This window comes from Musca domestica, unplaced genomic scaffold, assembly GCF_030504385.1.
Source record: "Musca domestica strain aabys unplaced genomic scaffold, Musca_domestica.polishedcontigs.V.1.1 104, whole genome shotgun sequence".
Lineage (NCBI taxonomy): Eukaryota > Metazoa > Arthropoda > Insecta > Diptera > Muscidae > Musca > Musca domestica.
This window is the reverse complement of record NW_026712121.1, coordinates 887,566-903,340: the sequence shown is the minus strand read 5'-3', so window position 1 is coordinate 903,340 and position 15,775 is coordinate 887,566. Positions and strand designations below refer to the sequence as shown.

Below are 15,775 nucleotides of genomic sequence, written 5' to 3'. Positions count from 1 at the left end.
GCTTGTCGATTCGTTTTTGTTGGCTGGCTGGCTGGCTAGCTTGACTAAGTGACTGACAGACTGATTTCGCTGAGCCTTCTCAATCTATAATCCTCTCCTTTGCTATGTTTATCTTCGGTAGTGTGTCGTGTCTGTATGTAGGCAATGTCGCATGGCAAAGTAGATACGAGGTGTGATCAAACAAGTTAAATAGTTCTGCTAAAAACCAACTTTCAATAACCTCCACCAATATCCTTCTCGTGCAAAATATCATTTCTATGCCTTTAGGCTTAAATTGCAGCATGTGTATCAACAAACACTATTATTAAGGAGTGTAAATTGCCGATGTGAGGGATATTGGAGCTTCATCCAAATCTGAAGCAATCTTTAAGAAGTTTAGCAGATGTATTTCAGGGATGTATCTGATATTTGGTTTCAAATATCACTGTTGTGTAGTGCATTAAACAGTTGCGAGGTACTTTAATGCCAAATCGGTTGAAACATGTATATGAGAGTTATAGCTATATTTGACCCGAGTGTCACAAAATTGTCCATACTTGCTTCTTGGATCAATTTGGTCGCATTTGCGCACTTTCATCCTATTTGGGTAGTTATTACAAATTTGGTGCACAAAAAAACACAAATCGGACGAAGATATACATGGCAGCTATATCTAAATTTTGACCGATTATTATGTATTTCATTAGGTTTCATTTTCAATAGGTTCATTTCGATCGGACACTAAATGCGACCTGTTTACAAAAACACATGGATGGACATGTGGACATGCAAAAATCGTCTCAGAGTGAGAAACTATGGAGATCATCAAAAGGAATTATGGCTCTATCTCGCTTCCTTCTCCTTGTTCAAAAAAAAAAAAAATGCACAACGACATGATATCCTGTGACAAGGTGGGGTATGGCAAAAAATGCCACTAAAATTATTAAAATTACGAATATCGTATGATACAGTCAAATGAGCCATGGACCTGTATACGAAGCCATGGACCTGTATAAGCTATCTGCCAGAGATGGAGGACATTCAAAGACGTGGATCTGTTTCATTTCAATTTCAGTCTCATGAAATGGGGTACCCATTACGAATTCCAAATGTCATATACGACAAATTTTAAATTTAGCTGCAAGAGATGGCGGGGCAAACTGAGAACTCCAAAAAACCCATTTTGTAATAATTCTGTTGAAAATGTAGATAAAATCGGCAAAATATCGAAAATTCTAAGGTACCATTCCACGAAGGTGTCACCCTGTTTTTGTAATTTGCAGTCATTGGAAGTCGTACTCCATTACGAACTCGAAATATCAAATTTAATACAATTCTATCAAATCATACGACATAAATCATCAAAATACCGAAAATCGTTAAGAATAATTATATGGGTGCTATACGAAAATTCGGATCCATATAGATAATGTTCCATCAGAGAAGATAATTCCTATTGCTAACACCAAATACCAGCTTTGTAATAATTGCGGTAAACAATTTCTCTAAAGACATTGAAATGTCGAATAATAAGATGTGCTGGTATATGGAGGCTATACGAAGACGTAGACCTGTACAACCAATAATCTATCATAAGCGGTGGTATCCATTACGAACTCCAAATGCCAAATTTGAAACCATTCCTGTGAACAGTGTAACAAAAATAATCAAAAACCCGGATATCTCCAGGTACAGTTATATGGGGTCCATACCAAAACTTGGACCTATATGGACAGTTTTCAGTCGGCAGGTGCCTACATACAAGGGAACACAAACTGCAAATTAAGGGAACAAATTCGGTTTAAAATTGTGACTACAACAACCAACACACCTGACACATGACGGTACGGTTATATGAGGCCGATAACTAAACTTAGGCCATATTCAATAGCAAAAATTCTACGAAGGCTGAATTTTTACCCATTATCTTTTTGGCAACTAAAAATAGTTGCTCTGTTAGGAAAGTTGATCGTGTGCTTCTTCCACTTTATGATCTGCCCATTTCACAGAGATTCATATGCTTATTTAAGATGATTTTGCCTTCTTCATTTTACCATGGAAATAATTTTCAAACATTAAATTATATCTTTAATTCTAATAAATTCTAATAAAGATTTGATGCAGTTTTCAGAATTTTATGTGTTCTTTCCCTTTCTGAAAAACTTTTCTATAGCTCTTCAAAAATCACCCTTTGCACTGGAGTAAAATTTTATCAAAGCGAACACATGTAACCACACGAAATTCAATCATACCTCGTATGTTAAGTGTATGAACCTAGGTTTGTTGTCGAATGTCGTGGTCGTAAGCGTAAGTTCATACATTCCATATTCCAACATGCAACATAAAAACATAGCGACAGAATGTCAGTTAAATTTATGTTAAGTATATATGTATGTTGATGTAGGTGTGTGTATGTTTGTCGCGATGTCTGTCGAGTTCATGTGTCTGTCTGTCAGTCAATCGGTCGTTTAGTTCTTGTTTGATTACACACAGCAAATAATTGTGGATTCGTTTTTAATTTTGTTATTTTCGATCTTCTTCCTTCCTTCTTCACCTCCGTTTGTTGTGTAGAGCCTTAGTTTTTTTTGCGAGGACATGTGTTACCTAGTAAATGATAGGCCTAACAGTGCTGGACAAAAGTTGACACAGTAAAAATGATTAAGGGCAATTAAAAAATATCGATAGTGAGTTTTTGGGGTCGCATTTAAAGTAAATCACGATACATGAAATTTGGATTAATTTTAAAGCAAAATATAAAAAAGTATAAGTAAAAATTTAAAAAATGTAAATGTTATGTAATTTGCTCTAAATCTATTGCACCTAGATGTATCTTATATTCTGGGATTAATAGTGAAATGTTGTGTAGAATATTGCTTCTTTTGGTAGTTTCTGTCTAAAATGTAATCTAGTGTTACTTAATAGTTAAACAAAATTAGGAAATATTTTGGCGTCTTTTTCGAAACATTGATGTCAATATTTTCTCAATACGTAATGGAAATAGTGTTTTCTTTTCTTTGGTGACTTATAGTGAAATTTGATGAAGAGTATTTTTGTCCTTGACGTCATCCTTCTAAAATGATGCTTTGTAAGAAAATTCGGTATAAACTCAGATCAAGTACATCTTTTACCCTAAAATGTGTTTTTAATATTTATGAGTTTCTGGCGTTTAGGTAAGATTTAGATTTTTCATATCTTCAAGGAGCTATATTAGGATTTTATGACAAATAATTTTGTAGAATATTTTGGCCCGCTCCGATGCCGTTTAAAGGGGTTTTTTAATCATATTCTGCAAAAAGGGCCATTTGGTGACTCGCTTGAGGGTTAAATTTTTTTTACCAAAATATTCCTCCTATTGTTATAGGTATTATTGCCGAAGACATTATATATCTAAAATGCAAAGATTCTAAGGAATCTCAATCCGAACATTTCAAAATATGTAGAAGGATATCCTCCCCCCCCCCTTATTTAGGTTACTTTGCGTAGTGAACTTTCAAAACGTCGATATATTTCTCATTTTTATAACCTCCACCATTCTATGGTGGTCATTCCGATTGTAACACTTCGAAATATACATTTTAAACCCCACAAAGTATAAATAGTCTTGATCAGCATAAAATTCTATGTCGATTCAGCGATGTCCGTCCGTCTATCCGTCTGTGGAAATCACTCTAGCTTCCGAACGAAATGAAGTAGATAAAATGTTATTCAAATGTATTTTATGTCTGCACGACTTTTGGTATTGAAATTGGGCCATATAGGTCCACGTTTTGGTATAGCCCCCATACAACGGTACCTCCCGATATTCGGCATTTTGATGATTTTAGCGACAATATTCACCGGAATTGTTTCAAATTTGGTATTTGAAGTTCGAAATAGATACTACAGCTTATGACAGAAAATTGTCCGAACAGGTCCACGTCTTCGTATAGCCCCCAAACAACGGTACCTTCCGATATTCGGTTCTTTGACGATTTAAGTGACATTATTCACCGGAATTGCTCCAAATTTGGTATTTGAAGTTCGTAATGGATGCTACAGCCCATGACAGAAAATTGTCCGAACAGATCCACGTCTTCGTATAGCCCCTATATTACAGTACCTCCCGATATTCTGTATTTTCATGATTTTAGCGACATTATTTATCGAAATTATTTCAAATTTCGTATTTGAAATTCGTAATGGGTGCTACAGCCATACATTTTCGTATGCAGGTCCACGTCTTCGTGTAGTCCTCATGTAGCGGTTTTCAATTAAGTGGTAGTTTTCGGATTTGTTTTTTTTTTTTAATTAAAGTTTCTTTCAAGTGTTGTGAGATTTTAAAAGTTCGGCCCGGCCGAACTTAGCTGCTTTTTTACTTGTTTGTTCTACTTCCATAATATACTGGGATTTCCCCCTATAAATCCTGAAAAATTCGAATTTTGTCGCACAGTGCTCCACTGAAGAACAACAAATTCAATCGGGTTTTGCAAATTTTGTTTGAGGTCATAGAGGGAACTTCGGTTCTGGAACAGAGCAGGAGTGTTCCAGGTTTTCCAAAGTTTGGATATTTGTTACTAGAGTCTTTCAAAAAGATACCATAACTTTCCGTTACTGAAAGGGTGTTTAAGTAACTCGGTAGTTTTAAGCTAAAACTTGTTTATTTTTCAGGTGTACCAACCTATACATACCTAGGTAACAAGGAGAATATAACAAAACTCATGAATGACGAATGATGGAAGTTGTTTTTTGCAATATGTTTTTGGTAGGTATAACATATTTAGACATTTGGCAACGAGAATTAGTTATTTAGATATGTTTATAGGTAGGTAGGTATTTAAAATAAACACGAAAATCAGTCAGCGAATAAAAGACTAAACTAATCGTGGCATAACAACAACAAACCCAATGACCAGAGCAGAGCAGTTGAACTGAGTATTTCAAACCGCGGGCTGTAAGAAGGCCTCTTCTTATCAAGCAAACCAAAAAAAAAAATGACTGACAGAACAACTGACTGACTATAAAACAGCCAGCTCTAGCCAGCTAAATCACCCAAATTCATACTACCCCCTCCGCATTGTCTGCGTCTTCGCCTTCTTTGTCGGAGGTGGTTGGTGGTGAATTTGTCAATTTGTCCGTTACCACATCTCACCTATTAGTTGGTTGGTTTGTCAGCCAGCCAGTCACTTGGTGTATTCGTTGGTTCATTTGTGTTTTTGCTTGCGAACAGCCAGCGAAACCAACCAACCAGCCAGCCATCGCAGCGTATAAAAACTCACGCTTTTGCTTTGGCTTATTTTCTGGTTACTTTTCTTCTTAAGCTTTATTATTATTATTTGTTAAATATCTGTGTTTCCGATTCGTTATGGTTTAACTGCACAAACAACTAACTGAGATGACAGCAGCAGCAGCAGATAAACACATTCACTCGCACACCCCATATATACAGACAGACGGACATACCTACCAACATACATAAATACGTATAGTAGCAACAACAACAATCCAATATTCAACAAAAACAATAACAACACCACTAACCAGAACAAAACAATAACTGAGAAATGAAAAAAGTGAAATAAAACAAAATTAAATACTCGTTGTTTAGATGTCGTCGTCGTCGTCATCGTAGGTCGTCGTTGTGTGTTGTCGTCAACGACATCCTCCTCATCGGTGGCATCGCCAGTAACAACAACAACAACACCAATAACTGTAACAAAACCAGCAATAACAACAAGAACAACATCACCGTCATCACCATCATCATCGGTGTAAAAAACTACACAAACAAAAGAAGCAAAAAACGCAAAGAATAAAATGCGCTCGCCAACAGGGTTGCCATGCAAAGGGACTTTGTTTACCCAAACAAACAGGATTTTGCCGATATATTAGGGGAAATTAGATCAGTAGTAGAATTTATAGGGTTTGAAAATTGATCCCAATTATCAATAGCTGTGTGACTTTCTTAAGAAAGTTATAAAAAGGTATAATTACAGGAAAACCCCTAGCCGATTATAAAAGTAGAGTTAACAACATAAGGCACCTGTATCGACATTTTATGGTTTGCATCGTAAAGTAAACTAAAATGGGGGCGAATTTCCCCCTACAAATTTATTGAACTTTTCTAATTTCGAATCCTTGCGTTTTAAGAATATAGTGTCTTTTTTTGGTCCTTTAAAAAAATGGTTAAAAACTCGCAATGTAGTCCAAATAGAGGGGGCAGGCAATGGGAGCCTTTTATTGTTGAAGCCTCACACTTGATGTGAATTTATTCAGAATTCTCCTACAAAGCATAATTTTAGAAGGATGACATCGAAGATCAGTATGAACTACACATTTTAATATGAATCAATATGAACTATACATTTACAAAAAAGAACATCTAAAAATGTTTTAAGTTCGGTCGGGCCGAACTTTTTATATCTTCCACTGTGTTATCAAAGTAAATTAAATAGTGAAAATTGTGGAATATTCTTACTCAGAAAATCATTTCGTTTAAATTAAAATAAAAAAGTAACCCGAGCCGAAACCCATATTATCATCTAATGTGGTTGGAAATTGTGGTAGAAACCTTCAAGATAACGAAAATCTGGAGGTATCGGCGGTTTGATATAGCGGCTATATCTATTACTGGACTTAAATTTAAGATTGTGTGCAAGGGGAAAACTGACCTACTGAGAACCCATGTTGTGCTAGAACCCTTTAAAATACCGTAAATCTGGAGATAACGTCATATGCGGGCAGTGCCAATTAGTAAACCATTAGCGAATATTTTGGGCAAGGAGAGAACTGACAATCCAATCTTCAAATGCCGAAAATCGGGAGTTACCGTTATATGAAGGCTACATCTATGACAAATGACAACTTTAATACGATGGAGGATATAAATATAAATTGTATTGAGATTCGCCAATGACATCTGCAGAACCGATCATCCACATATCACAACGGTTTGAAGGATATTTGTTGAGAAAATGTGCTATACAGGGTGAGATGAAAAAACTGCAACCAACTTCAGACTGCTGTAATTTCTAAGCCACTCGTCCAAGAGCTGTGCGATGAAACAAGTAAAAAAGCAGTAAATTCGGGAGGAGCGAACTTTGAAATTTTGGAAAAAGATAACATTCGCCAAAAATTCTGCTAACATCTTAAAAATACCGAATATAGCCGTTATATTAGAGTCTGTACGACGTGCACTCACATAGACATTACCATATTCAAATTCGAAACTTGATATAAACGGTGAATAATGTAGCTAAAATCATCAAAATACCGTACATAGGGAGGTACCGTTATATCGGAGCTATACGAAGACTTGGACCTGCATAGACAATTTTCTGTCGCAGGCTTTAGCTTTCATTACCAACTTTAAATACGACATCTCAAACAATTTCGGTGAGTATTGTACTTAAAATCGTCAAAATACCAAATATAAGGAGGTACTGATATATGGGGCCTTTACGAAGACCTGGACCTGCATAGACAATTTTCTGTCACAGACTGTAGTTTCCATTACGGACTCTAAATACGTAATTTCAAACTACTACGGTGAATAATGTCGCTAAAATCATCAAAATACCGAATATCGGGAGGTACCGTTATATGGGGGCTATATGAAAACGTGAACCTGCGCAGACAATTTTCTGTTTCAGGCTGTAGTATCCATTTCGAACTTCAAATGCCAAATTTGAAACAATTCCGATCAATAATGTCGCTAAAATCATCAAAATACCGAATATCGGGAGGTACCGTTATATGGGGGGCTATATGAAAACATGGACCTACATGGCCCATTTGCGGACCTACATGGCCCAAATAAACATGTGTGCAAAATTTTAGCCTTCTATCTCAATTCATTCGAAAAATAGCGTGATTACAATAGACAGACAGTTGGACTATTGTGTCTGGAGTATTTTGGAAAGCAAGGTTGGCACTAAAAAATACCAAATTGTCGCCAGGAATGGGCCAAAATACCGCAGAGCAATATTTGGGCAGCGTGTGACGCTTTCATTTTTGTGAATGTTTTTTGATTTATGCATTGACACGTGCTAAAGGACCTCCACAAAAAAATTGAATTTCAATAGAATTAATCTTTTCTTTTACTAAAATACAAAGATAGCTGACAACATCTTCGAAGTCAAAAAATAATTTAATTTCGATCTTTTGTTATAAAAATTCGAATTTATTTAAAGTTAAATATTATGTCAACTACTGACTACGAGAATTTTTCATAAAGGTTTACGAATTTCCAAATTTTGCTATTATATGTGAAACAAGAACCTCTTTTTTTTATGTGTAAGTTGGTCATCTTTATTCCTATTGATTGATTTCGAGGCATTTATAAATAGCTTTACAATTACATTTCGTCCCCCTAAAATATTGTCCCTCAAAATACTCTCGCTGGCAACCCTGCGACTCTTCTCCTGTCTATTATGCGATTTTGTTTTTGTGAATCGGTTAAGTTGGGCTTCTTTTGCAAATGCTTTCGTCGTAGTGTAAATGCGACGACAATGACTACCATAAGTGAATACATCATCTACACATCTGACTGGCTGACGGAGTGACTGACTGCCGAAATGACTAAACGACAAACAAGAGTAAAGCCCGACCAAGTGCGAGTGTAAGGCAGGCTGGCAGACAGGCGTTTATATCACCAGATCGTCGTCGCCGTCAGCCGTTTGGCCTTTTTTCTTCCATTCCTCACACATTTGATAAAATAAAAAGGTTTTTTGTAGCTTCTCATTTTTTTTTTTGGTTTGCTGCGGCGAGTTGATTGCTGTGTGACAACAGAAAATTTAGTTAGGTATGAACGAACGTATGTTTGGATGTGCAACACCAGCACCACCACCACCACCAACACTGTTGTTGTGTAGTACGAGTATGTAGATATGAAGGAATGTGTGTTTTTCTTCGGTGCTTTTTTTTCGCTTGGTGTCCATCACAGTGCCGTTGAAACGAGTAACGAGTTGAAAAAAATGTTACAGACACACATTTTTTCACTAATTTCGTTAGTTGATGCATATTTTTTACTGTATCTTCGTGCATCGTTTTTTCAAATGCATTTGTGTAATTGTTTCGAAAAAATAAAAAACAAGTAACTAATAAAAATTTACGATTGTAATAATACAAACTGAAGATGAGTTCCTATTTAGCATTTTATTATCATTTCAAAAATTTAACGGCTACTTTTTTATATCCGTAAATAAGTAAACCCTATTTCGTGCACCACAATTTTGTTTTTTTTGGAAATTTTATAAGTTACCACTCTGATTAGGTTGGGCACTAAATATTCGGAGTAGCTCGTGGTTTAAAAACACCTTTAAACGGGATCGTAGCAAGTCCCAATATTGTACTAAATTACTTCTCATATTATGCTATGTCCCAAAATAGATCAAAAGTCTAAATCTTAACTAAATGGAAGAAATTAAAAAAAAATTTGATTTAAATCTAGTTTAGTAAAAACTGTCGGATTTTTTTCAGATGTAAGTAAAAGGTGTGCATTTTAAAAAGGTTCGAGTGTAAGATATTATCTATAACTATGTATTGTGAAATAACTTGCTGATTAATAATTAAAGCCCAGATGAAACATCTGAAGGTAGAATCTTGAAATATAACATTTTACTATGACCTTAAATTTGGAATGAGGAACAGTAATGGAGATCAGTATAAATGTACCAAAGTTTTTTTTTTGAAATCAGGATAAATGTACCAAAGTTTTTTTTTTTTGAAATTCGAACTTTAAGGTTACAAAAAGTACTAGAATGGTAGTAAACTTCAAAGATGGTACCAAACTAAATTTGGTACAATTTGATATTGGGTGAACGGAAATCTGAAATTAGGTACTAGGGTCCTCCTATATTTGTACGGAAAGTACTTCACATTTGGTATCGGGTGAAGAGATGGAGATAAAATTCTGAAATTTGAGACACTTGGCAGTGGGTTGGAAATGCATTCTATAATTGCACGAAAAGTACTAAATAGTTCTAAATTTGGTATTGGGTGAATCCTTAAATTTGGTATTAAGGTCTCGGTTGGTATCTGGAATTAAGATATGGAGGTGGTTTTGGAAATGTGTACTATAATACTGAATGGGCGGAGGTTTGGAAATGTTTTCTAAGTTTGTACGAAAAGTACTAAATAGTACTAAATTTGGTATTGGGAAAAGAGATGGGGCTGGAGTTCTCTAATTTGGCATTGATATCTTTGTTCGTATCTGGAATTGAGATATATAGGTAGTTTAGGAAATGTGTACTATAATTGTACGAAAAGTACTAAATTGTACTAATTGGGCAGTGGTTTAGAAATGCATTATACATATATTTGTACAAAAAGTGCCAAATAGTACTAAATTTGGTATTGGGTGAAGTGATGGGGCTGGAATCCTCAAATTTGATATTAAAGTCTCTGTTGGTATCTGGAATTGAGATATGGAGGTGGTTTCTGAAATGTGTACAACAATTGTAACCGGATTGGAAATGTATTCAATATTTGTACGAAAAGTACTAAAAAGTACTAAATAGGAAACCTCAAATTTGATATTAAAGTCTCTGTTGGTATGAGGAATTAAGATCTGGAGATGGTTTTGGAAATGTGTACTATAACTTTACAAAAAGTACTAAGTGGTACTCAAATTGGTATTGGGTGAAGTAATAGAGCTAAAAAGCTAAAATTTCATATGACTGTTGCTATCTGTGGTTGTGAGAAGGAGCAAGTTTTGGATATGGTACTATTGGTGTACTAAATGGTACTAAATTCGGTAATGGGGAAAATTAAAGAACTGAAATCCTGAATTTGATATTAAGGTCTATGTTGGTATTTGGGATTGATATATGTTTAGATTTTGGAAATGTGTACTTCAATTGTACAAAAAGTACTGAATGGTACTAAATTAGGTATTTGGTGAAGGGATAGTTGCAGAATCCTCATATTTGATAATAAGATTTCTCTTGTACTTGGGATTGAGATATGGAAGTGGTTTTGGAAACGTGTACCGCTATGATCAAATTTTAATAGATTTGATATAAAGTGAAGGGATAGAGCTGAAATTCTGAAATTCATTGTGCAATGGTTTTTCCACGATAAACTTCAAAATGAACATCCTTGAAGACTTTTCGATGTAAAAGATAAAAATTTCTTATTTTTCTTTTCGAGAAAGGAAACTCTTGAATAATATATAAAACCTTGAAAGTCTAAAAATTCATTACGAATTTTGAATAAAAATAAATAAAAACAATAATTTCCGCTGACGAAGTAGTAGTGGGCGCTTTTTAAATTTTTTGAGGGTTGAAAAATCCGGTTCCAAAAAAATGGATAATTTAGATAACACTACCGAACCAGTCAAAATAAATAACAGATATTTTCATTAGCTTTCAAACGATACCTAAGTTATCTATATCGGTTAAGTAGATCCGGGTTTTGGACCTGGACTTTCGGGTAAAATATCCGGTTATCGGGTCCGTCCCAAGAAAACGGTCCAAATACACATCTATAGAAAAAATTCGAAAAAACTCTATTTTTTATTCAACTAAGGTTCTTACTAATTTTCTTTGAAAAAATTTCATACTCAGCAATAACAATTGCTAGCTTTTTCTATTATCCCAATATTTAATTAAAAAAGTCATCTGTAAAGGATTTGAAATCGCTTTTTCCAATAAAGGTTACATAATTGATTAATTTTTTGTCTTATTATTCGGGTTACATGTTGTCCACAGAATCGGGATTTTCATCAAAAAAAAAAAAAAAATAAAGGCGAATAAATCTAGTAACTAAAATACTGGAAAACAATGAAATAAAAATTTAGAGATTTCAAAAAAAAAAAAATTCGCACAAAAACATTATCCGCAAGATAGGTAGTTGGGTAGGTATCCATATTAGAAATCAAAAGCTGTGGCAGTTAAATATTCCATCATCACTTCAGTTTCGCTTCGCTTACATGACACCTCTTCGTTTGTTCACACATTATTACACAGCTTTAATGAAGATTAGCTGATAGTTTAAATGTTGCGGACCATTTAAAGATTTTTTTTTTAATTTTGTTATGTTCTCTTTTTCATTTGATTTTTTTTTGAGATTTCTGATAATAATTTGTAACACTTTCAAATTCGATTTTACATCTACACGAACATTTGGGAAAGAACATCCACACAATGGGCAAAATTCTAATAATTGAAGGTTTTTGTAAATTTAACATCAATATTATTTTTTTAAAAAATGTTTCAATTTTTTGATATATTATTTGAATACTTGTAACTATTTTCAAGAAAAGATGTCATTCAATTTATGCCGAATAAGTTTAATTAAATTATTAATAGGAACCTATAAATATCTATAATGCAAAAACACACAATAAGCTTTTTTTATTTTATCCATCATTCCACCATTTACAATTTGTGTTCTATGTGCACACTCAAATCACAACAAAGTATGTGTTTCAAACAATTTGTTAATTTTTTGCTAATTCCAAACGAACTTGGCACAAAAAAAAAATCACTTTCAAAATTACCACAAAATTTGCTTTCAATATTGCTTAAAGTGTGTTTATTTTATTTAGAAAATTGAAATTATTTATAAACATATCATAAATTTCTATTATTTTCATTTAATTCTTTTTCTTTGCCTTTGTTTTTGTTTTATCAAAAGAAAAAAAGCCAACACTTGTGGTAATGATTTTTTTTGTTCAAGTAATTGTTTTCATTTTTAAAACACACACACGAGTACATACATATATTCCTCTAATTTTATATTAAATTGTGGTTAAATTTGTTGTTGTTTCTTTTTTAAATTATCACCATTGAATTGAATAATTTGTATTTAAATTTAATTTCTTTATTTATTTTATTTGAATAACACAACAGAGTAGTAGTAACAAGGCGATGGCAAAAAAAATCCGAAACACTTCCCAGTAAACAATTTTTGCCGAATTCGGTCCGATTTCTGTCAGAATCTCTGAAAAAATGTCCGATTCTGATTCCGAATTCCTTCCGATTTCGGTACGAAAGTTGTATGGACGTGGTCACCGAATTCGGAAAGATTTTCTGAAAAAAATCTGAAAAAATATTCGATTTTCTGGACGAATTCGGTCCGAATTCGGTGAAAATTCTTGAAAAAATAGGAGAAAAAATTAGATTTTCGGAAAAGATTCGGAGGACAACTCCGAATTTCTGAAAGAAATCGGGCAGAATTCGTCTGGAAATTCGGCGGAATATTCAGATTTTCTAAAAGAAGTCGGTCAGAATTCGAAAGAAAATTCGGAATAAAATTCAGATTTTCTGAAAAAAAAAAAAACGCTCAGAATTCGGGAGAAAGTTCCAATTTTCTGAAAGAAATCGTTCAGAATTCGGAAGAAATATCGAAAAAATCGTCACACCACTTAAAAATGACAAAAAAAAAAACACATATTTATTTAAAAAAACAAACAATTTATTCCGGGTTTCGTAAAAATGTAGTTTAAATATTACATCTATAATACATTTACATTATAAATATTATTTTTATTAGGAACATAACATACAGTAGCACGTTTCTGTTTCAACTGCTAAACAAGAACTAAAAATAAAAAGCAGTGCACACAGAAAACCGGTATGTAGTTGTTTTTGCATTTTTTTTCCATCATATTTTTTTGGGAACGAAAGAGAAAGAGGCTGATTCACAACAACAACAAAACGCACATTTTTACAACGGAAAATCTAACAGTTCACAATAACAAATAGCATTTTTGCTTTGAAATGAATGATCACAACAACAACTACTATGGGAGAGAATGTGTCAAACCACCACCATCCGTTTACATGTGGGAGAGAATATGCCAGAGCAATAGACAATCTACTCTCTCCGTTTGTACATTTTTCGAGTTTTTTTCGCTTAAAAACACAGGAAAATGTGCAGAAATTCTAAAAAAAACGTTTAGAAAATCGGACCAATTTCTATCAGAAATTTCTGAAAAAAAACGTCAGAAATTTCGGAAAAAAATCTAAAATCAGAGCAGTCGGAAAAAATTGTTTACTGGGTTTGCACCACCGCAGTACACACACATTTACAATATAATACCATCGGAGAACCAGAGAAGAAACACACAAACCATATCGATGAACAAAACATTCACACACACCATACGACGACGACGACTGAAAAAACAACAACAACGACGACCACGAAAAATAGCAAGTAGATGAAGCACGACGGTCCAAGAAGAAAAAAAAAGCACACAACACAAATCAAACACAACAGTAACAACTAACACACAGTGCTTTTTTGTTTGAATATTGTAGTCTATTGTTGTTTTTGCTGTTGTTGTCATCGTTGCTGTTGTTATTATTGCCCACCAATGTTGGTTGCTTGGCCGTTCGTTCGTTCATTCGTTGCTGAGTACATTGTATGATGCTGCCTGCTCACACTCTCTTGTTATGGAAAACACAACAAGAAAAACAAAACAAAAAAAAAATAAAGAAACACACAAACACCTACCCGAAATACCGACAACATTACCGACCGACCGATGTCAACAACGAGACAGACGTTAACAACGACGACGAAGTTGCAAATCTACAATTCATACCTAAATACTTTAATAAGTGCCGATGATGATGACGATGCCGATGTTGGGAAAAAAATACACAATTTTATTTTATTTAGTTGTAGTAATGACGCAAAAAATTGTTTAAAAAACAAATCCACACAAAACCACACGGTTTCATGCTCTCAGGGCAACTGAAAATAAGCTCTCTTTACCAATGCCGTTATAATATGAAAACAATTTTTTCACAGCAGCAGCTTCGGCTGCCCCAATGCTGCGTCGTCGTCGCCGTCGTTGGGTGCTGCTGCAACGATTTTTGTTTTGAAACAGACAAACAAACAAGCGAACGGACAGACAGACAGAGAGACAGGCGGACGGACGAACGAACGAGTAAACGAACATATCAACAACAAAACTATGACAGCCGAGAAGAGCCTGATGAACACAATAAACGAATGAAGTAGAACAACAACAACGACAACAAGTATAACACTGCAAATCATCGTAACACAGGAACAAAAACAAAATGTGTGCGAGTTGTTACAAAAACGAGAAGACAACAAAAGTAGCAGCATAAACATAAACACATCTCCTTTAATCATTGGCAACAGTGTTGCTAACAGACACAATGATATAAAGGCGCTAAGTAAAATAATCACAAAAATAACACGAACTAAAAAAAAGGAAATCACTCTAGCTTCTGAACGAAATTGAATAGGTTGACAAAATTTTACTCAAATGTATATTATGTCTGCAGGACTTTGGGTATTGAAAATGGGCCATGTTTTGGTATAGCCCGCATATAATGGTACGTCCCGATATTCGGCATTTTGATGATTTTAGCGACATTATTCACCGAACTGTTTCAAATTTGGCATTTGAAGTTCGTAATGGATACTACAGCCTATGACAGAAAATTGTCTGTGCAGGTTCACGATTCGGTATTGCCCTCATACAATAGTACCTCCCTATATTAGATATTTTGATGATTTTAGCTACATTATCTACAGATTTTTTTTTAAGTTTCGCGTTTGAATATTGTAATGGGCTATAACAAAAGTTTACTTATGCAGGTCCACGTCTTCGTATAGACCCTAATATAACGGTGACATTCGGTATTTTTAAGATTTTGACAAAATTTTTAATGGCTTTTTTTTTGGAAAATTGCCAAATTCGTTTCACATGGTGGAGGGTATTCAAAGTTCGGCCTGGCCGAACTTGCAATTTTTTACATCCTTTTTTATCATGAGCAAATTGAATTTTTAGTTTTTTGTTATTGTTCGACAGCAAAATGTAAACAACGCCTTT

The 15,775-nt window shown here is 34.2% G+C and overlaps 1 protein-coding gene across 4 annotated transcripts in view; it reads right to left on the bottom strand.

Annotated features, from left to right (window-relative positions):
* LOC131800373 (serine/threonine-protein kinase tousled-like 2) overlaps positions 1–15,775 on the bottom strand; it is a 341,644-nt gene that overhangs the window by 24,716 nt on the left and 301,153 nt on the right. The window contains exon 1 of one of the 4 annotated variants that reach the window (XM_059128248.1): positions 14,510–14,651. The exons of 2 other annotated variants lie outside the window; for them this stretch is intronic. The gene's annotated coding sequence lies outside the window, so the exon portion shown is untranslated. Of the gene's footprint in view, positions 1–14,418; positions 14,652–15,775 lie in introns of those variants that run through there. One more of the 4 variants, XM_059128245.1, reaches the window with a different exon arrangement.